Below are 23,207 nucleotides of genomic sequence, written 5' to 3' on the forward strand. Positions count from 1 at the left end.
GCCGGAGTCGCTGTGCCAATATCCAGGCAGCTGGCAGCTGTGATGCCCGCACGTCCCCGGCCCCGTGGCCGCTGGAAGCGGACGGAGCGCAACTGCCTGTCCCTCTGCCCCAAAAGAGGGGTTTGGCTGCCCGCCCCAGTGCCCTGGGCAGGAGGGGAAGGGGCTGAGCCTGGGGCAGAAGGGATGGAGGACACCGATGCCCTCGTGGGTGCAGCGGGGCTGTGGGGTGCACGGGCAGAGGAAAGCGAAAGGCTTGGGACAGCATCCATTTTTTTTTTTTTTAGCCTCCGCATGTAGTTTTGTTCATGTTTTCTGCCAGTGAGAGGTGCTGTGTCAGCGTCCCAGGGTGAGGGTGGTTTTGGGTGCCAACACGGAGGCTGAGCACGGCCGTGACCTTCAGCGACGGTGCGTCCCACGAGCTAGCGGGCTGCTTTGGTCCCCGGGAGCTGTGTCCCGCTTGGAAGCGGCCGGTGCCTGGGTGGTGTAAATCAGTCGCCGCTGATTGGGTGGGGGTGGAGGAAGGCTGTGTCCATGGGGCTTGTTCCCCTGGATCCAGGGGTGGAGGGGAGCTCTAATCCCCCCAGTGTGGCTGCAGATGCTGCTCCACCACCCAACACCCTGGCATTCCTGCTCGCTGCTGCGTGCCTGAACTTGAATTTGAGCTGCTGTCACGCAGGAATGGGGCGGGGGGGCTGCATGTGCCCCTGGCAAACCTCCCGTTGCCTTGATGGACAGGGACACGATGTGCTGGTACCTTCTCTGGTAACTTCTCCTCCCCGACAGGACCACCAGAAGCTGGGGTGCAGCCAGGCTGGGTACCGCCAGCGGTGCTGCTGCGTTGCATCTCCTTGGCTTGTCTCAGCATCTGTTTGTTTGCGTGGGTTTGTCTCAACAGCAGCCCGGCAGTTTGGCACGCAATATGGTAGCTGCCGCTCCGTGCAGCTTCTCTCAACGTAGCTCCGAGGTGTAGCTGCCTACACAGCCAGCTGAACGGGCTGGGCGAGCGGCTTCGAGCTGGCGCTCACCCCCATCCTCGTCCGTCTCCCATCCCTGCTGCTGGTCCTGGTAATTCCGTGGTGGATCCCAAAGCTATCTCGCAGCAAAGCCACAGCGTCGGTGGCGCGTCCTGCGTCCTGCCGTGCCATCCTTCCTCCGCCAAGCATCAGCTGCCTCAAAATATCCAAGGATTTTTTTCCCCGTAGTGCTGGCTGTGGTGGGCAGGTGATGATGGGAGGTGGCGGCGATGGGAGGCAGCTTGGTCCAGCCCAAGGGGAGCGGAGGCTCCCCAGCCCCACCGCTCTGCCCGTTAGACCTCGCACCCCTCCAGCCCCGGTGCAGAGATGCTCTGCTCGGCACCACGCGTCTCCGTTTGGGAGCTCTGCCGCCTTTGCTGCCATGGGTTTTTTTTTCCTCTCTCTCTTTTCATCTCTTTCCTTCAGAGACTTGTTTATGGCCGTCAGGATTTGACAGACTCTTGGCACCCCTCCCACCCCCCCCAGCAAATGACATGGTAGCAAAAACGCCCGCCCTTGCCCCGCCGCCGCGGTTTGAGACCCGTTGGGGAGGGCTGCCTTCGCAGGGAAATCGAGTCGGAGACTTTTCGAGCCAGAAAAGACCTGGCACCGGCATGACAGCAGCAGAAGCCAAAAGGCTCAGATGGTTTTAAATGTCAGCGAGAGGTGTAAATGCATCTCGGAGACAGCGTGCCCAGGAGCGATGCGATTTTACTGACAGCCCCGTCTCCACAGCCAGCATCCCCGCGGCTTTTTTTCCCCCCACCCTGGGAGCTGTGACTTGTCCCCGGGGCCGCTGTTGCGTGGCGGAGCTGTGACTCGCCCGTGGCGTAGCCAGCCCGGCATGGCACTGGTGTCCGCAGGCTCTGGCGAAGAGGAGCGGGACGAAGGCTCGGCAGCGGGGGAGAGCTCTTGATGAGCAGAAGTGCCGGTGCATCTTGGCTCCTGCCGCTTGTGTGACCTTTTTCATTCCGAGATGATCTACCCTGACGCGTGGAGACAGAGGGAAGGGAGGAAGTGGTCGTCTTCTCACTTTTGCTGCTGCGTATTTGCCTGCTTTCCTCTGCCACACCTTCCCCCAAAAAAAGAGTTTTAAGTCTCCAAGAGTCAGCAAGTTCTCCGTGCCAGCCATCTGTCCCATTCCCTTAGCAACCACCCGGCCTTTTCTCCTCCATTAAGTGTCTGAAGCAGATCCTGACTGGCAGACCCTCTCCCGTTTCCCTTTTTCCTTGTGTTTGGCTCTCCGGATCATCCCTCTCGCTTATCGCTGTTGCACAGGCTCCTTCCCGAGGAGCACCGTGCCCTCCCACGCCGGGACGTGACCACGGTTGCGTTCTGACAGGTTCTGGTTTCCACACCTGCCTGCTGGCTATTTCTTTTGAGCCTGATTTTTTATTTTATTTTTTTTTTCCCTAGTTCCTTTTCCTTTACCCTCATCCCGATCCACGTGCTGCCTCCTCAGCCTGCAGCGTGTTTTGGGGGGCTGAGCAGGGATCAGCACGCTTTATGTCTGCGGCACATCTGGGCTCCGACCCACCGGGTAAATATTAAACAGTGATTTTTGGGAAAAAGGCTTTGGAGACATGGATGTGGAGCTGCGGAACGTGTTAATTCGATGGCTGCTGTTTTAGCTGGTGATGTGGGTGCAGAACCAGTGACTTCCAGAACAAAATGGTTTAAATTACCAGCAGCCGAGGGGAACGCGCACAGCTGGGGCTCGGGATGGTCCCTCTGTTTCCCTCTGCTGTGGTTTGACCCAAAGGTGCATGAGGAAGGACCACCCTGCCTTTTACTGCTCTTTTCCCATCAGAAATGGATTCTGGGCTGGTGAGGGCAGAAGTCCAGCTAGATGGAACACCTCAGCTGGGCTGGTTTGTGCTTCTAGGGCAAGGATGAGGGACCAGAAAACCCCAAACTGTCCTGCATCTCTCACTGTGGTCCTGGAGGAGAGACATACTGGGAGGTAGGCTGCCCTCTGCAAAACCAGGACCATCTTGGAGACTCGGGGCACCGTGGAGACATCTCAGTTGGTGCCGTGAGTACCAAACAACCTGTGTTTGAGGGAGAGAGGATGCGATGCTCTGCTGTGTTCCATGGGCTTGTACAAAAGGGGGAAAGGAAAACTGGGAACTTCTCTGTAGGATGATTATTACAGGATATTGTTCTTCACAGCAGCCTGCGCGCTGCTCCTAGGGCCCTCTCCCATCTGCCCGATGGGCTGTGATCCCGACACCTCTGCGCGCTGCTTTGTGGAGGAGCTGTGCTCTACCCAACGCTACGAGGAGGATCAGGATCTCCGCGGGCAGCGCGGTCTCCGGGCGAGAGCAGAGACTCGCCCTCCGGCAGTTCAGAGCTGGGCTAAAGCCAAGTGGGTTAGAAAGGTCTCTGAGGTCCCGGAGAAGCGAGGGGTGGCTCCGCAGCCCGGCGTGAGGAGCGGGAAAGGAGCCAGGAGCAGATCTGGAGAGGAATCCTTAATGCGAGACCTTCTGGTTCGGTACAACTGCCTCAGCCCTGTGAAGAATCGCCTCCAAAACCAGCAGCGGGTTCCCGAGCGAGCTGAGAAGGGAGCACGTGTGGCCTAATGAAATTATCCAAATGCCCTGGCTCCAGCTGCTGCTTTTTAATTGCATCTGACTGATGTCCAGAGATACAGGAAGGGGTGGCATCCTCTGTGCAGCATCTGCGTCCTGTGTTCATCGCCCGCATCCGACAGCGGTATTCCCGGCCCCTCTTGCTTCCTAGAGAGCCTGGGAAGCTGCAGGTGCTGCTTGGCGAGGAAGAAGCAGACTCGGTGCTCTCTCCTCTTCAGCGCTGACAGGCACAACACAGCTGAACTGGAAACTTTCCTCTCCTGCTGCAGCGATTCCCGTCACAGGAGGTTAGCAGCCGGGGAGCAGCTCATCCTTGGTCAGCCTGTGGGGTAAATTTTCACGGTTTGGTATCTCGGCCAGCGTTCCTCTGCAGGGAAGCCGTGTTAATGCCACCTGACCGAATCCCGCGGAGCCCTGGGAAAAGGCCAGCTCTCCCGCTCGTGGGGGTGAGCGCATCCCACATCCCTAAAGCTCCTGTTAAAAATCCTGATTCATTTTCCGGGCTGGAGCTCTCCTTCCAAAGGAGGTTTTAGCAAGGAGGATGGAGCCAGGGGCATTTGAAAGGTGGGCGGTGAGGAGAAAGAAGAGAGCATGTAGGAATTTGGGGAGGGGGCGGGTCAAGCAGATACAGAAAATGCCGTATTATTGCACCTGAATTAGGCAGTGCCGCAATGAAGCCAAATCTCTGCTGGGCTGCCAGTGCTGCAAACACATCATCCATCATCGTCCCCGGAACGAGGAGCTTGTGGGTTTGCATTTTCCTCCCCTCTGAGCCTTTAGGGCTCATTTCTATGCTTCCTTTTTTCTTTTTTTTTTCTTTTTCTACAAAACTATGAAGCTTTACAACTCAAGGCAAAAAAAAAAAAAAAAACCCACGAAAAAAAAGAAAACAAAAAAAAACCCCCAAACTTCAGCACAGGGCAGTGCTGAGAATGAGGGGTTTGTCCGAGAAGGGAGCGTGCGGCAGAGCTGGAGGATGATGGCAAACGTTCCGACAGCCCGGAGCGCTGCTCCAACTGCTCACCCGCTCGTCCCTGATGGAGAGGCCACCTGCAGCTGCCGGGCAGGAAAAGGCCCTGAGCTTTGCCGAGCAGCCTTAGCGGCAGCGCGAGAACTCCAGCGAAACGTTATTTAATGTTCCTCTTCAGCGGAGATGGCTATTTACCAGCGCGAAATTTCTGGGCTGAAGAGTCACAGCTTGGGTAATGCTGGATAATGTCCACGGGAGGGGGAAGCGCTGGGGGGGGGTTTATAGCAAGGCTTTGGCTTCCGTGGTTAGATCTGGCACAAATTTAGAAAAGCAGCTGGAGAAGGAGCTTGTGCTTGGAATCATTAGCAGCGAGGGCTGTGCTGAATTACCAAACGCAACCTGGGGGAGAAATCCCTTCTAGGCTTTCTGGCGAGGCCAGTAAAATAAATACATGCACGCACACGTATGTATTTACTACACGCCAAACGCACGGCGTTGTAAAGGCACGTAGCGCCCTGGCTCCCTGTGTGGGGGACGGCTTGCTGAAGGGAGGGCTCCTGCAAAAAAGGTGCTGGAAAAAGCAGCTTTGTAGCTGGAAAGGTGGTCTCGCCTGCCATGGAAACCTCGCGGCTGGGAAAAGGGGCAGCTCACCCGCTGTGCCCAAGAGAAGGAGATGCCAAATTGGCCGGGGATGTGGCAGCAGTGCTCTGTAACGGGACCTGGGTGCTGCCCCACAGCTCCGTAACGCTCTGTCTCTTCACGGGCACGGCGGAGCTTTGTCACCCCTGCGAGTACAGAGACCCTGCCCGTCTTTGGGTGGTGTTTCGGCACCCAGAGCCGCCCGCAAAACCCCAGAGAGTCAGCCCAGGAGCCTGGCTTTGTGCTTTCAGCTTGTCTCCAGAGCACCTGTCCCAGGTTAGGCTGGAGCTGAAGTCTCATCCCCAAAATGAGCCATAGCTTACGGTAGGAATGGATTTATTTTAGGGGTTCAGGCACACGGGGTGAGCCAGGAGCGAACCCAGCCCCCCTGGGCTGCACTGTGTTAGATCAGCCTCTCGGCACGAACAGGGGGCAAAGCTCTCGCCTTGCATTGAGGGGGAGTTTGTGTTTGGCCCCAAAAGGAACCAGACACCCCTCCTGGGGTACCTGCGGAGTATTTGACTCGGTAGTACCCCTGCTTCGACTTATGCAGCTCCTGAAGTACTGCTCCTGGCCAGCTTGGCTGTAAACAAGCTTGTAAAATGCTGATGAGCAACTATTGACCAGGAGGGGAAGCTGGATGCGGAATCCCGAACACGATGTGCGGAGACAGGAGTGGTACAGCGGCGTGGTACCCCTCCAAGGCACATCCCCGCGCCTGGAGAAACCACAAAAGGCCCCGACCCAGCTTGGGGGAGATTTTTTTGCAAACATGCCAAGCACAGGAGAAGCACCATCATTAGGACAGTGGTTTTTAGTTAAGATTTGCGTAATGCTGTTTATCTGCAGCAGCTGGTCCTGCTGTGGAGGCATCAGCACCGGCTTGTCTCTGCCTCGAGAGCTTTATGGTGCCAGAGCAGGGGACAAGAAAGCGAGGAAGCAGAAGCCAGAGGGCCGGTCTGGGACGTGGTGGCTTTGTGCGTGGGGATTACAGCTGCTTCTGTGGGCATTGAGGCGGAGCAGGTTCCTGGAGAGATCTGGTGGTGGGTAACGAAGGACCTGGGGAGCTTCTCCTAAGCCAAGCAGGCTCAGCCTGAAGGTGCTGGTTTAGAATGACTTTGGTAGTAGATGATGGAGGCTCTGGCTAATTGCAGGGAGAAATCATGCTGGTAATGAAGGAGAGCTGACAGGCTGGGGAGGCACAGCTACCCCGGGGTGCTGGAAGCAAACGCAAGCACTTTACGCTTGATGCGATGGAAATGGGGGCCAGGGATCCCTCTGCGTTTGGTTTTTAAAAGCACTTGCCAAATTCTGGTTGTATCTGGCATTGGCATCACCTGAAGGCAACTCAGCGTGGTGTTTCCCTGATTTTCTGTGGAAACACGGTTGACTGACACTCCCAAGAGAGTGAGAGATGGTGAGTGAGGTTCTGGGGTGTTTGTCTCTGGAGGGGATGTTGAGGCAATGTTACCGTTCATCGTTTGAGGACAGCCCATCCCCAGCGACCCTCTCTTTGAGAATTACAGAAACATCTTGCCGAGACACTCGTTGCAGTCGCCCCTTTGAACTCAGCCCTGTGAAACGGCGACCATCGCCTGCAGGGTCCTCTGCCGGGGCTGGAGCCCGGTTTCCCTCTGCACGCTGCTCAGGCACCCGGTACCCTCCGCTGCGAAGGAGCTGTCACGAGCAGCGACGAGACGGCTTTATTTCCCGACGCGCGCGGCGGAAGGAGCTGTGGGATGCTCATTTGGTAGTGAGAGTTTATGCTAATGCGAAAAGCAATCTCAAGGCGGTTTTGGGCTGCAAGGAAGCAGAGACGAACCTGGCACAGCGCCTGCGGCTGCCGCAGGGGTGATGGGGTTCACCCCAGTTTGGGGTTTTGCCGGGCTTGAGCAGGAGACAGAAGGCAGCTGGGTAGCCTGGATGTTTGAACCACTCTCAAGAAGACTGCTGTGCCCTCAGAAGATCCCACGTAGTATTTTTTTTCCTGTGATTTTATTGCAATCCCTATGGAGCAGTCCAGGGAAACCGGCAGGGCTGGGGTTGAGGAGGCGAGGGGCTCGTTACCGCAGGAGTAACGAACTGTCTGGCTCTGACGGGGAGGCACGCAGGAGCAGGATTTAAGAGCAGTGCCATTGGATGTGCTGTGCGTGGGGGCGGTGGTAACTAAAACAAACCGAATAATAATAATTTTTAAAAAGCTTCCCATGTACACAGCTATTTTTGGTAGCTGATGGCTCCTGGGTCTGTGCATTTCAGAGCCTTGTTACTTTTCCAAATTTCCTGGAGAGGAGTTTGTTTTGCTTTTAGGTTTAGGAGAACGGGATCCTTAACCCCAGATTCCCCCCGGCTTTCTTCAGGACACCGAGACCAGCGGAGCCGGATGGGTTCTTTGTTGATCGCATCCTTCCCGTGCGCTGCTGGCGATTCCAAGGCGGCGGCAGACCAGCTCCGCGCCGGCTGAGGTACGACACGCTCCAGCTTAAAGAACAAGGCGGAGAATGCCCCTTGCCCCTCGCGTTCCTGGGTTATTTTTCAGCCGAGCTCGGCCGCACAAACGGCACGGAACAGTCCGAGAGCGAGCAGGGCCGACGAGGGTTGGCAATTTGTTAAGCCGGTGTTGGCGCTGAAGGTTTTATCGTGAAACTGATGGCGGATGGGAAACTCTTAAATTAATGTTCTTGCTACACTGGGTTCAGCAGGGCTAAAATGGCTCTGTGGGGCTTAGCGAACATCCCGTCCCCTCTTGCGACGCACTCCCATTAATGTTTTTATCAAGCGGCTTTCTTTCTGACAAGCAGCCATTACCCCGCGTGCCCTGCCACCCGCCCTCGCGTGCCGCAACGGAGGGCAAGGCCCTTGGCGTGAGGGCAGGGACGGGGGATTTGTGAGGGGCGTTAAGTCCTTCCCGAAATGCTCCCTGGAGCGTGAAGGGAACGGGCTTACGCAAAACAAAGTCCAAATTTGTTGGTAAATTGTGTCGCTGCCTGGCAAGAAAGAACTGCCGGTAGCTGCGCTGTACTCTGCTGTGCTATAAATACTTGGCTGGCCCTTGCTAACCAGCAGATTTATTTATTTATTTATTTATTTTTTGTGGAGGTGAGCTGGGTACGGACAGCTGGGGCTGCTGGCAAGCAGAAAACCTGAGCTGCAGGAGACTAATTGCCCGTGATGACTTGTGTACATTAAATTGGCAGGATCTGGGCTGGTATGTGCTCCATACCACCACTTGAGAGTCTTGAACAGCTACCGATTGCATTTTCGTTAATGAAACAGTCACTTAGAGTTTTCCTGAGATTCTTGCTTCTGTTCGCTCTAGGTTTCTGCGCTTCCGGGAGAACGCTCTGTGCTGAAGGAAGCCCTTGGAAGTGCCGCACGCCGGAGCAAACGATTTGTCTAAATACTATATTTGGCACCGGCTTTTCATCTAAACCGGAGCCACTTTACACCTGACTGGCGAGATAAAGGGACTTAAAATGAGCGCGAGCGCGACTTTTCTGCCTGAGCGGTATACAAAGACCTCGGCGTAAATGAATCCCAGACCTTCAAAGCTTTCGCGGAGCGTTTTTCTACCACCTATAGTACTGTCAGGCTGTTTTATTTTCAAGGTACGGTGAGATCACTGAGCAGCCCACTTGAAGGCTGTTCCACTTGCTTTAAGGAGGGATGGACAGACGGGTCTACGCCGCTATTCCCCGCTGGATGAGCTTCACTGTTTTCTGGGAGGTGTGTTCCTACCCACAGGAGACTTTTTTTTTTAATATACTTTTTGGGTCTTTTGCAGTAAAAGCATCTAAATGATGTCCTCAGCCGATACTTGGGTACGGGCTGCGCTGAGGTCACCGCTGTGTCCGAGCCGGCTCACCGCTGTCCGTCCCACCCAAATGCCGTAACCGAGCCCATCCTTGGGAGGATTTTGGTAAGTGTGTGCATGAGCAGGAGGCAACGGCATTCACATCGCCCCTCTGGGCCACGCAGAGCCGCGAGCTGTCAGAGACAGCAAAAAACCCCTATTTCCATTTCAGTCGCGCCCTAGTTTTGAAGCCTTTTGATTAAAAGGCCATTAAATTTGAAGCGCAGCGATAGTAAAGCGTTGCTATCCATGCTGGGGGGGTTGCAAGAGGCCCAGCAGAGCGGGGTCCCGGCCTGGGGAGGGTCCCTGAGGTGGGGTTCCCATCTTTTTTAGGGGGCTCTTTTCAGGGAAGGGATGTCGGAAGAGGCCGGTAAGCCCAGCTTCCTTCCGAAAAGCAACACCGGGGCAGTCCTGAGGGCAGTGGCCGGGGGGTGAAGCTGCTTCGACGCCCAGAGTTGGGGATTTTAGGAAGAGGGGGGCGCTCCGGCTGCCACGGGTGGTAGGGCCGGGTTGTACCCCCGGAGCGGGCTCCTTCAGGGGGCTGTGGCCGTGGCTCCAAACGGAGGATGGCTGGGGGGGGGTCCTGGCCGGGCTGGGGTGCCCCCAAGGCGGGGGCGGCCCCGCGTTGCCTCCCCCCATCCCGCGGCGGGCAGGCCCGGCCCACCCGCGCCGCCGCCTCAGGCCCGCCAGGGGGCGCCACCGCCCCCCGTACTTACGCGCTTTACCCCCCCCCCCACCGCCGCCTCCTCCCCGCTCCAGCCGTCGCCATGGTGACCGCTGGGTGCGTAGCGGCCCTTACGAAGCTGACGCAGTGGGCGGCCCGGTACGGGCGGGGGCGGCCCCTGCACGGGCGGAGGCGGTGTTAGAGAATCGGGGGGCCGCGAGGCCCCCGGCATGGAGGTGGCGGCCGCCCTGGGCCTGCGTCGCTGGTGGCGGCAGAGAGGTGAGGGGCGGCGGGGGGGGGGCGGGCGGCGGCGACCCCCGCACCCCCAGTCGGCGGGGCCGTGAGGGGAGGAGGCCGCTGCGGCAGGTGCGGGCGGGTGCGGGGTGCCGGCGGGCCGCGCTGAGGGGCGAAGCGGGGCCTCGGGGGCGCTCCCGGTGCGGTCCCCGCCCTGCTGGGGAGGGGGCTGGCGGGCGCGGGTGGGACCGGCGGAGCTGCGGCCGGAGGGAGCGTTTTGCCGCGGGGCCGGGCTGGCTCATTGCGGGAGCCGAGCCCTTCCCTTCCAGCCGGAGAGCTCCCCTCACAACATGGCCTGCACCTGGTAATCCTTTCCCCAGCGCCTCAGGCCGGCGGCGGGGTCAGAATTGGCACCCCCCCCAGTCCGAGCTGGCCTCCCCTGTCCGCCCGAGCTCCGTGCGGGAGGTTGGACTGGGGCTGCTTGCCCGGCTGTGCAGGGAGAAGCCGCTGGTGTGCGGAGGGTGGGTGTGACACATGGGTTCTTTCTCTCAGCCTTTACGACTTCTCCGCAGGGACCGGTGTCTGAAACAGTTAGCTGGCGCTAAAAAGTACTTCAGCTACGTGGATCTGCCACAGTGGGTGATGGCTTAAGCTCTCAGGTTTGGGGCACGGCTTTGTGCTACTGGAGGCGAGCACGTCAGATGCGTGTCGGGCTCGGTGTCATTTCCCAGTACGAGATCTGAAGAGCCGTAGCGCTGGTCTCTCGCTCCATTTTTAAACCCACCTTTTCCCTGATGAGCCCCAACTGTAGAAATCCCCAGGTAGGGTCACGGAGACTCGCATGTTTATAAAAGTGAAGGATATAGCACTCTGAGATCTTAGAGCTGAGACGTCGCCAGACTGCGCAGCCAGAATTCATGCTGTGCCCATTCTGGGAATTGGTACCTGCCTGTGTGTTTGGGACAGGCTTCGGTTGCCGTTTGGCGTACAGGCATGGGGATTTACTGAGTCCGCAAGTCCTGATACGTGGGACGGTACTGGCAGCCAGCTCCAGGTGAGAAACAGCACCGTGATCGCCAGAGATAGTATATGCGGCTTCTGGGACGCTGGAGTGGTTCGAAGCGTTGTGTGTTGAAGGCAGCAAATCTCTGTTCAATGGATCAGCCAAGGTGTTAAAGGAAACGGTTCTGTGGGAAAGTGTAACCTCTGCCAAGGTGGGAAGGAGATTACTTGCCTGCCAGGATAAAACTTGGTGTTACCTGGTCATGAGTCGCTACATCCCGCTGACTGTCATTTTCTGGTTGAACAGGGAGAAGCGTTTGAGCTTGTGTGGTCAGGCTGAGTGTTTTTAAAATAGTCGTGGTTGGGAGATAATGAAATTGTAGGAAGTGGCTTTTGTCAAGGCAGAGTCTTTAATCTCTTGGTTTTACGACATTGGTTTCGCTGAAATGTGTATCTAGTGGGGAAGTGCCTACGCTATTAAGGAGGTTAGTTTGTGACTGAGGAAGAAGGAATATCTGTTAGGCACCGGTGGAAGGCTTTCTGAAGAGAAAACATTACCTGGGTGAAGTTATTTGTTGTCCTAGGTGCTAGCTTTCTATGTCATAAAAGTTACATTGGGTTCTTAAAGCTGCTGATGAGATTACTGCTCAGCCCAGTGAATGTGTGTCAGTTTGCAGTGGACAGGCAGGCCAGTGTCGGCTAACGGGGACGAGAAACTTGAACAGCATCTGCTAGGTGGTAAATAATGCATACAGCCTGGAACTTTCATAACCAAAACTCTTCAGAAAGAAGCAGGGCAAATGTTCTCCTTTAAATCCGTATTTAAATAAAAGAAGAGACTTAGGAGTTACCATCTCTGTCATTTTACAAAAATTTTACTCCCTCCATAACATACTGGAGAGTCAAAATTACAGATTTTGAGTATAGGAACTACATGCGTATTGCTGGTACTGATTTCTGTAGTGCTGACCTGTGAGAACCAGATTTGATCAGAATTCTGTTTGCACTTACGGCACTGGGTTAGATCCTTTTGGTTGCGATAGGCACAATCGAATCAGAAGTCACGGAAACGGGGATTACTCGAAGTCCCTGGCAGCTTAATCACCGCTGGGAAATGGGCAACGGGAACGGCAAACTTCAGTGCGCTGTGTCCACCCGTTCCTCTCGTAGAGTCCTAGGAAGGAACGGTTGTGCAACAACGTGATCCGAGTGGTTAAAATTGAGGAACGTGCTGCTCCGGGAAGAAAAGTGGGGAGGATGAAGATAACTCCCTCCGATGACAGTTATGCTTAAAAAAAAAAAAATACGGAAGAGAAATAGGCTAAACCAAAATACCTGCCAGTCTGTTTCGTAAAAAGAACGTAGATATCAGACTATTCAGAAGTATTGAGTTTTGTCTTCAGCAGATGCTCATTGTACTGAATTTTGGCAGAGTTTTACTTCTTATGAAACTGTCAACATTCACATGAACAAATAGTTACGAGGAAAAAAAAATCTGCTTTGTAAGTGCACGGATGTGCTTTGGGACCTTGGGTGGGAATGGAAATGCACATAGCACATTCCTTGTGCTATGTCTACCTCTGTTCTAAGACAGAAGAGATTTTTGTGTCCCTTAAACGCTGCGTAGGTCTAACCAGAAGCTGGAGACAGAAACGCGCGAGCCCTCAGCTGCCCTTTCACAGACCCGCTTGACTTGCGTGGTTTTATCGGTCCCACCCGTCTTTGCTTCCCTCTTGTAAAGCAGTTTGGTGTTCCCCACGGGATCCGAGCTGTGAACCGCCGTATTCCGCGTGAAGTGCGGGCTGTGTCTCTGTTTGGGAGGTGACCTTTCATCCTAGCGTGCTGCAGGGACAGATGTTTCACGGTGTTTTATAGAGCTGCGTGTAAAAAGGGACAGAGGGGGGGATTCCTCTGCGGCCTCATCTTAGAATGAATTAATTTTGAATTAGCTCCTCAAAACTAGGTCACTTGGAGTTGCAAGATAATTGTATGGATTTGCAAAAAAAAAAAGACTTCTACACTTCTTCCAAGCCTTTGTGACTTAGAAAACTCTCCTTAAAGCGACATAAATACCAATCCTCTTGGTTTTGTGGTCAAGGACCAGCAAACTGGAGATCTGTAGGAAACCGGAGAGTGGAAACCCCGGCGTGCTTGGGATGGAACGCTGCTCAGCTTTGGGCAGATAACAGCCTCTGAGGCTTCGCGTCGCTACAGGCCTGCCTACAATTGATTAGAATTTCTTACATTAAACCCAACAGCGATTCTGTTCTGCCTTCAGACAGGGGAAGGATGTGGGAGAGTTTGGGGAGCAAAGTTTTATATCTACCCTAGAACCAGCAGCTTGTACTTCGGGGAGTCTGCCTGCACCCTACTTTTCCTCTGAGAAGACAGCATAATCCCATTTCTGCTTGCCACCAAGGTAGCAGTAAATAATATTTCGTTAAAGCTCGCAGTCTCTGATTCTGACAAGGATCCAGCAGATGAATAAGTACATCCTGAGCCGGATTCACGTTGGAGTTTGAGGAAGTTCCATTTAAAGAGACAGCAATTGAGATGCTTGGCAGAGCGGAACTATTTTCATCCTCTTTGAGAGAGCCGTGGGGCCGGAGATTTTAGAGAGCTGGGGGAAAGGAGTTTATGAAAGTGCCCTTTGTGCTATCAGCAGCGTGACAAATGGACTCTTTGGGGATCTGTGGATAGCTTTGGGATGTTTATTCTTGCTGGAATAGATTCTCTGAGTAAATCAAACTTGTAACTCGAAGCTAGTTTGCGCCGATATTTTCTTCGTTCTGCGCTGTGCATACGTAATACTGTAGTTTAAGCGTATGTCTGCCAGAACAAACATACGTAGCACGTGTTTCGCTGGTGGTGGGAACCGTTGCGATGCTTCTAGTTAGAGCTACGTGCCTTTGCTTTCAAGCTAACGCTTTGTTTTGTGGATTTTAAAAGAGAAATCAGAGGAAAAAGTCCCAAAACCTTGCCATGCGCAGTATCTGTCCAGCTTTGAACTTTTTAGATAGAAGTAACTGAAATGATTTAGAACGTACCCATAACTGATCTGTTTTTTTGGGGTTTTTTTGGTTTTTTTTAAAGTCTGAAATGCTGTGGACTAGTCAATTAACTGTTTGAAGCATCGTTACAAGCTTTAAGGAATTATAACAATGCACGTGAAAACTGATGGGTTTATATTTTAGAAGCAACATATGCTGAAGAGGAATATCTTAATATAAAATGCATACAAAATTTGGGTTGAAATGCAAAGCATGATGTGCTGCACCTCGCTGATTTTGAATAAAAGGTAGAATTCCTACTGAGCTTTAGAAAAACTGTGCCCTCCGTCTTCAGACATTTCTTCTTTTCAGCTTTATCCTTTTCTCTCCTCCTTCCGGTGAAAGTGGTGCGGGTGCCTTACCTCATACGCTGGATTTGTTTGAAGATGCCGAGCTAAAACATTAAATGAAAAAGGTTGCTGATTATTTTTCTCTTCCTTGCAGCAAGAGTAGAAAATCTGCGTGGCAAGCCGAGACTGCTTGGCTAACAAGGATTTTTTTGTCATGGGCTTTTAACCCCCCAGGCTTCCAGTCTGCTTTTACACCAGTGCTGCTGTAGCTGGACTCGTGCTCTCTCAGACCCCTGGAACTCCTCCTCTCTTCCCTTCCACTGGAGTTTCTGTCCCCCTTCGAGGAGGCCTGGCCTTCTGGTCTCCTTCAGGTTGACACTGGAATTGCCTGTGGAATTGCGTGAGAATTTATGGCTTTTAGTTCTGTCCAAGCTATTAAATCAGTAGCCAGCCTGCTTTTGGTTCTTGCATCTTCCCTTTGTGGGAAACTGAAACTACAAGTGGATTCCTCAGTGATGTCTTTGACCTTAATAAGAACTTCTCCCTGAAAACAGGATACAAGATGCAATCTAGTGTCTTAAAAATTGTAATTTTCCTTGTGTTCTTCACTTACTATTTAATCAGGCAAAGTGCTCTTCAGCAAGCAATGATAGAAGACCCGGTGCAACTCAGTTCCAGTGAGCTAATAGTATGATAAATCGTCTCAGAGTTGCTGAAACTGATCTCATTTCCATATCTAACGCACAGATCTGCATTGCTGCATCGGCAGTAATCCGGTGATGAAAAGCGCGGACCTGCAGCGGGCTGCTGCTGGGGTTATTCCCAGTCCCTCTTCCTCAGCACGCTGCTTTCTGCCGGGACGTTGGCATCTTTAGGGGTGAGTAAGCACTGATGGTGCTTCTCAGGAGTTGCTGGTGGGATGGCTTATTTGATACAGTTTGGTGCTCTGTGACATGTGAGATGGGAAAATTTGCTTGGAGCGTCTAAACGATGAGTGTCAGGTTGTTGAAGAGCTTATAACTCTTTGAACGAGAGCAGAGACTTGCTGATCCTGAAATTGATTGAGATTCTTCTTCTGAAGACATGGTAAGATAATTTCAAGCAGTGTTTATGGTTACTAGGAGTCATTAGCTAACTGATAAATGTGAGAGGGCTACCTTAAATGAATAGATGCTCTAAGCATTTGCCATGTCATTTTTCCTCTGTAATATCTGTTTCTTTGTGAGTTGTTAGTCTGGAGGTATGATTATCAGCACAGAGCCGAGAGATTCTGAGTTTAGATCCAGACAAGCTTCTAGACTGGGTCCTTATACTTTTCTGAAGAAAAACAAACGTGCAAATAAAACAGTGAATCCCTTAGGTCACCTTAAATTAAACTGAACGGGATAATAGGAAGGAACAGGGAAATTCAAGACCTTGCTGTTACAGTTCCATTGCAGTAAGTACAATAGAAATGGTGAGGCTGGTATGAGAAAAAAAACTCCAGCACGTTTCTACTCTGAAGGGTTTCCGTTTAGATCTGTTACGCTGCTCCATGTCTGTTAGAAGCTGGAATTTACACAGCTCTGCATCTTTTAGAAAGGAGAATGAAAATTAATATTATGTCATGGCTTGTCTTTTCGGCGCAGATCTGTGTAACGTGCTTGCTGGTGGTTACAGCCATAGATACAACCTTGATGTATTTCTGGAATATGGATTCCAGCTCAAAAGTCTGAGCTTCTGAAAGCTTGTCTTTTCCCCATGTGATCTGCCAAATGATCTTGCAAAATTGTGCTGTTTCCTCTCATGGGAAATTAACTATTGCGCTTCCCGTATAATAACAGCAAGTCAGATGCTTCTTGTGAGTTTGCAGCGTCTCAGCCAGCCTGTGACTGTCCTGAATAAAGCAAACTCTACCTTCTTGTGTTGCCTTGGTCATATCAGGACTCTCTAAAAATGTTCTTCATCGAAATTTAACCTAGTGCTGTCTAATAACTTCCCTTCACGCTTGGCTTGTAGTTATCAGTGCCCAAGATGTAAGTTCTGTCCTTTTTGAAACAGGACTCAGGTTTCAGCGTTTGGAAATTGAGCTGTGAGAAGTAGTAAGTGAAGTGAACTCAGTTCAGCTTTCTGTCGCTAAATGGTTCTGGAACAGTGAGTGGACCGCTTTGTTGCTTCTCTGCTGTTGAACTCAAACCAAGACCAGTTTTAAAAAAGTACCAGCCGGTCTTCAAGAACTTCAGCCTCAGACGCTCCGGGAACAGCAGCGTTTTTCTAGCCCAGTGGTCTGTCTCTTGTTCTAGGATCTCCCCGTGACGTGCTGTTCCATCTCAAAGGTCCTGTGTGACTGCGCTACCTCTCAGCCAGATTTAACCTTTTAAACCACAGAACCCTTCTTGTGACTGTGCTCTGTCTGATTCAGTTGTTTGTCACCATCTCCATGGTACCCACGCGTCTGCTAATGACAACCGCTTCACTAAAGAAGAGCTTTCAGAGATGAACCTCTGTATTTTTGCTTGGAGGGGAAGCGTGTGCCCATGATCCCCTCTCGGAGGAAGTAAAAAAAGTTCCCGTTTACTCTGCTGATGGCAGATAAGTTACGTCCTTAAAAGAAAATGGAGAAGCAGTAATTTGTGACTTCTCTCTTAAGTTCTTGTAGTAATGGAGCTCTTTTTCTTCCTTGAGGAGAGCAGAGAATAATGACAGACTTATTTGAGAGAGTCTCTTTGTGTGCTGTGGGATTGCTTGTCCCCTCACTGTTGTCATTTTCACTCATTTTCTAGCAGAGAGAGAGGCTGCTCTTTCTTTTCAAGTCTTCCTTCCGAGGTTAATATGGGGCTCAAACTATTTGGCACATGAATAATGAAGGGCATAGGAAGTGCGAGATGCTTTTCCTGAGATGTTATGTGCGTGTTCTAAAACCAGAAAGAGGAGAGCTTTCCTCAAACTTCAGTGACATCAGAAGACTGCAGAGCAAAATGCCTTTGCTTAACTGTGGTGTTAAAACTTCATTCTGCAGGAAGCCATGGGCACCTTTCTCCAGAAGCTCTTTCCCCTCTAAATTTCATGCCTATTCTTGGTTCAATGCTTTGTTTTTTGTTTTTTTTTTTTAAACAGAAAAAGACCATGCTTTCTTCCAGATCTCTGAAAGCAAACCCTTTGGAAGACCTCAGGGGCCGTAATCGAATTTAACTCAGTAGGAAAGAGGGACATCCACAAATGCAGTCTTTCCTCGATGCTTCCAAATGTTACTGGCCTGGAAGAGTCTAAGATAAACATCTTGGGTTGCATGTAACCAGTTAATTGCTTGCCTTGCTTTGTAGGACTCTAACTCTCTGCTGGTGGGGAAGAGACTTTATAAATTCTCTGAGGCCTTGGTCTGGCTTCATATTTCTCGTGGAGGAATTGGTACAAGTGGGTTTGGAGGTGGGAAGCACATAGGATGCTGCAGAAAACGCTCGTTCTTCTGTGAACGGGTGGCTGAGCAAGTGTGGTGCGTGCATCTGAAGTGCCTCCTGGGAGCCCGCTTGTAATATTTACTGAGTTTGTGAATTTGGAATATGCGGTGTTTGAGTTTGCAGGCAAGCCCAGGAGTGTAAAGTATGTTTAGTTTGCCCCCGTGAAGAGGGTGTGTGTAAGCTTGTTCAGGGAGGGGTGGGCAGAAAGCCTGAAAATCCACTGTGGGGTGGGTAGCAGGTATTTGGGGAGAAGAAACAGGATGATACCACCATAGAAATAGTGATTTTTCTTTTTCTTTTTTTTTTTTTTTTTCCCCCTTCTACCGGGAGGTAAAGAACAGAGGAATTCAGCCTGCTGCTGTGTGCTGTTCTTCATCCGACGAATTGTCCCATCCTTGTTCTCCTGCGCTCTCGTGTGCGTTTGAGCCTGCTGATGGAGGAGCTGGGGTGGCTGGGTGTGAGGTTAAATGGGTGTTTCAAGGCAGTAGGTGTGAGCAGAGAATTAAATCGATGAAGGAAGTGTCCAGCCCTTCGGGATGAGAAAAGGAAGTGGGCCTTTGCGCCAAATGTTGAAGTCCCACAATGTGAACTGAAAGCCCGGTGAGACCTTGCTGCTGTTCTGCGTTTTGAGGTGACGCTGTAGAAGCTGGGGAGGTGAAGTGGCAGATCTGACTCTGAACTCTCAACAGTATTTCTTGAGTTGAGCGACTGGAAGGAAACTCCTTGTGTTTATCCTCTGAAAGGAGTATGCATGCCCGCATGAAGTGTTAGGCTGCTTTTCAAAGTTACATGACAGCTACTACTGGTTGTACAGGCGCTTTTGTTCGCTTCTCTGAGACAAGTTGCCTGGGTAGGCTGAGGAAGATGATGGAGTTGCCCAAGGGAACATGGAAGTCTCTCCAACACTGACTATCCTGGACTGCCCTCCTCTGAGCTACCTGAGCAAATAATTCTCTTAAAACCTTGCGATGTTGTGCTATGGACAAGTCAATGTCCTTTATGTCCCCAACTGCTGTTGTATTTCCCCTACGAAAAACTGGTTTTCCAGCTGCTTCTTTTCTAGTTAACTCTTTTTATTTTGCTATAAACAACAAAAGACTTGAAAGCAGTTTAATGGATGGGTTTTTAATTGAACAGAGGACAGCAAGAGACAGAAAGGGAAGAAACTGTGTTGGTTCCTGTTGCGTAGCTGCAGGTCTCTTGCATTTGGTGCTGCTGCTCTTTATATCGTGGTGAAATGAAATCCTTTTTGAGTAGAAAAGCATGAAAGGGTGTGGTTAAAGCAATCGGGAACCTTTTCACTTCAAATTACTTGATTTATGACATGAAAATCGCAATGTTAACATAGATTTGTTTTGCAAACCATTGGACTGTAAGTTACCTGGTGTTATGCCAAAAAAACACTCCCTCTTGACTAGCATGTGAAAATACGGCTCTTGAGCCTCTGGTCTAGACTGCGACGGCTAAACGCTCCCGAAGAGCGAGTAAGTTGAACTTTCAGTTCTTTCAGCAGGCATAATTTCAGTAATATGCTTCATTTATGTTAATATTTGAGGAAGTCTTTTGTGAGTGAGCCCTCTTTTATCTTCTGGACTACTTTCATTGTTCTAGTACGACTGGGCTTGCAGTTTTTGCGTTGACAGTATGAACTGTGGATTGGTCTTCTGCCTTTGCATCTGGAGGCGCAAGCCTCTCGCTGCGGAGAAGGTGCAGTGCCAGAGGGTGGGATACTGGAACTCCTGGTTGTCCAAGTCTGGAGAAGCAGGAGATCCTGTTTCCAGAAAATGCGTCCGTTTGTTTCCTTGTACTTTAGGTTAATACATTGGTGTTTGCTCAACTGCTTTGCACCTGGCTGCTGCCTCTGCGCAGGGGTTTTCCAGGAGTTTGCGTTTTGTAATGGCGTTTTTGTTTGAGCTCTAGATTTTTGAAGAGAAAAAGTGACGGATGCCCATTAGGAGAGAACAAAAGGGAGGAAGATGTGATTATCCAAGACTCTGGCCCTCAGGACTGTGTGGCTGCTGCTCCCTTTTTGTGGGGAGCAGGAGTAGAAGAGGTGAGAACAGTGTTATCTTTTTTTTTTTCTTCAAATATGCGTAGGGTTCCTGCTGCAGAGGAACAAGGCTACGAAGACTTCATTAGATATTTCTGCTTTTGGAAAAGGAGATGAGGTTGGGAGCAGTTGTGGCTCTTATGTTCCTATGGGAACAGCTAGGAGATGCAAGGGCTTGAATTCTCAACTATAAGGGGATTTGTCAGGGAAGGTGGGAAAAGGATTTAATTTCTGATTTGAGTGGGAAACTAATATTCATTCTCTCCCCAACTGGCTGCAAGTTTTTTTCTACTGAAGAGGAGACAGGATTTTGTGCTGTATCTTCAGGGCTGCTTCACTGCTCCATGGCCACAGAGTTAATTACAAGTTGGACAACGAGATGCAGGAGTCTGCCCTGCTGCTGTTTTACCGACTCAGCAGTTCAGCGCTTTTTTTTTTTGTGTGGAGGGGGGCAGCGAAAAGACCGCGTGTGTCTGCTGGATGAGAATGCAGACGCAGCTCTATCCACACAGCCGTGTGGAGTGGGGTTAGTAACCTCCGCTGAACGAGTGCTCCAGACTAAACTATTTCTGCATCCACTCTTCCCACCCCGTTTAAAGTAGAGATGATGTTCAGGGCAGAGACATCCGGTTTTGTTTCCACCGCACTGAGCTGCAGCCTGTTGTTAAAGCAGCTCCTAGGAAATGCAGGACTTTGCCCAGTTCTGCCTAGCACACCTCTTCCTGGGGAGACCGCCGAACGTGCTGTAAGTAGGTCCTCCGTGTTCAGAAAGCTTGGACAGCATAAGATTCGTGGCGTACCAAGGAAAACAGCTGCCTTACGTGACCTAAGAGGAACTGCAGTCCCAAACTAGGTTGCTCCCTCTGAAAAATTGAGAACGACGTGGTGAAAAGAAAGGAGCTTGATTAATGAAGAGGTTTAGGTTTCTAACAATGAGTATCTTGTTTCCAGCTAAATTCAGCGGAAAGCAAGCACCTGCGTAGGGGTGGTGCCTTGTTGGCTCTTGGATGGGTGCACTTCCTGGTCACTGGCAACAGCTTTTTTTTCTTTTTTAAGATAAGAAATCTGGTGGCTTTGGTGCTTTGCCACAGTGGCTAAAGGCTTAGGGAAAGAAGGGGTTTTGGTCTCAAGATGAACCTTGTCAGGTGAGTAAAACCCATCATTTTGCACTTAACCTCTTAGAAAAAGTTCCCTTTAATGTTCTTGTATATAGATAATTTTTTTTAGCCGCACATCCTGGTTCTTTGTTACAAAGTCAACACAATATGGCCACTAAGCAACAGTAGGACTGTAGCTCACATCTGCTGGTCATACGAGCAGTAGGTGTGGCGTTCGAGACCGCGCAGGGATGCTCTGTCAGCACTGCGGTGTGTACTGGTCACTGATGCAGTGACAAAAAGATGTTGGGGCCGTGACTGAAGCAGTTGTGCTCCGTGGAGCTTTTCCCTTTGGGTGCCTCCAGGGCCACTTCTGCCACTGTGGCTGTGTTGTGGTCAGCACATCTGGGTACTCCTGCCTCTGTGTCTCTGATTTTGTGATCAGAGGGCTGGAGCACCTCTCCTGTGAGACCAGGCTGAGAGAGCTGGGGCTGTTCAGCCTGGGGAAGAGAAGGCTCTGGGAAGACCTGAGAGCGGCCTCCCGGGACCTAAAGGGGCCTACAGGAAAGACGGGGAGGGACTTTTGACACGGGGATGGAGTGATAGGACAAGGGGTAATGGCTTTAAACTGGACGAGGGCAGATTTAGATTCAACATGAGGAAGAAATTCTTCACTGTGAGGGTGGTGAGGCACTGGCACGGATTTCCCGGAGAAGTTATGGATGCCCCAGCCCTGGAAGTGTTGAAGGCCAGGATGGACGGGGCTTTGAGGGACCTGGTCTGGTCAAAGGCGGCCCTGCCCGCAGCAAGGGGTTGGAACTGGGTGATTTTTAAGGTTCCTTCCAACCCAAACCATTCTCTGATTCTATAAGGGCCATAGCTGTCAAATCTTCCCCAAAACTATGGGCTTTCAATTAGTTGATAGCTGGCCGTTAAATGTGATACCGGCTTGGTACTTAAAAACCTCCCCCGGCTGTGCTTAGTGCAAATAATATCGTTTCGACATTTTCTGTGTTGCCAACATTATGAAATGTAATTTGAATTAAGATCACTTAGGTGTGCAGAAAAGTTTAAGTGCTTCAGTTAAAAAATAGCTCTGCCTCCTTTGTAGGCTTCATACTGAGGGCGCTCAGTGAGGACTTGGAACTATTTAGAGAACATGATTTCAGCTTCCTCGTGGAGGGGAGCAATCCCACCCTAGGAATGTGAGGGGGGGATTTGAGCTTCTGTTCTTGCCTGCAAAATCACAAAATTTAATCTGAGACTTCCCTAAAACGGGGATGTCAAAAAGCCGCAGGCACTTGAAGAAAAACTGAATATTAGTTGCGTGCTCCTGGTGCACGGCTCTGGTGTTCTCCAGAGACGGAGAGCGCAAAGGTCGCTCGGCAGCCCTCGCTGGCAGCCCGGAGCGGGAACGCAATGCCTGCTGGCTGGCAGCTGAGGGAGGGCTGTTAAAGCGGCAGGCTCTTGCTCTACTCCCTTAGTGTCTTCAACTTCTCCTCCTCCAGTCTCCTATTTGATGTTTTACTTCTGGATTCTTTGACCTGCGTCCTGAGAGTGCTTTTGTTCTCTAAATGGCTCCTGCGCTGAGCCTGGTTGAGGGTGTTACTGGGTTTCCCCTCTTCCTGATGCGGCTCTGTGCTCCTGTGTGTGTAGGTGAGCTTTTCTTCCCATCACCTAACACATTTCAGGGACCAGATTGTGTCTCTGCCCCTCCCCTGCTTCTTTCATGTACAGCCTGTTGTCAGTGGAAATGCGTAATTTCTCCTTTTTGCTGTGTTTGTCTCCTCCCTGGCTTATTAGGGGAAAGCATAGGGAGAGGAGGAGGGAGAGAGGGAGGAAGGCATGCGTAGGCTGCTGGTGTTGCAATTGAAAACCTACTTAGGGAAAGGGAGAGGGGTCATTCTTGTGTCCCTTGTATACTTTTTTTCCTTTTCCAGATTAACTTCAGTCTGGCAGCTGGAACACCTTTTGAAGTTTCAGTGGTGCCAGGAGAGATCACTGAACTGATGGCGAATTATTCATCGCGTCGTTCCGCCCATATTCTTATTTCCTTCCTCAAGAGTGATCGTTTTGGCCTGTTGGTATCAGTCATTCAGTTGGAGCAGGGCAGTGAATGCTAGCGCGTTCCTAATCACTAGCGGGTTCTGATAATGAGTTGCCCACACGGTGAAAATACTGCAATGTTTTCATCAAGCACCCTTTGTAACGCACCTCTTGACGTGTACCCCCAGAGCTGCGGGTTTCAAGGACGGACTGCAGAAAAATGAAACGCTTGATGGACAGCGGCGTAGGGGAAAGGCTGGAGAGAGGTGAG

General features: G+C 51.3%; 1 protein-coding gene across 3 annotated transcripts in view; it reads left to right on the forward strand.

Moving 5' to 3' along the window:
- Positions 1-9,940: 9,940 nt before the first annotated feature.
- Positions 9,941-23,207, forward strand: part of DAGLA (diacylglycerol lipase alpha) — a 61,511-nt gene continuing 48,244 nt past the window's right edge. For all 3 annotated transcript variants that reach the window (XM_086749719.1, XM_086749721.1, XM_086749722.1), the window contains exon 1: positions 9,941-10,009. The gene's annotated coding sequence lies outside the window, so the exon portion shown is untranslated. The remainder of the gene's footprint in view (positions 10,010-23,207) is intronic.

Source organism: Chlamydotis macqueenii, chromosome 5 (assembly GCF_036417535.1).
Source record: "Chlamydotis macqueenii isolate bChlMac1 chromosome 5, bChlMac1.mat, whole genome shotgun sequence".
NCBI classification, from domain to species: domain Eukaryota; kingdom Metazoa; phylum Chordata; class Aves; order Otidiformes; family Otididae; genus Chlamydotis; species Chlamydotis macqueenii.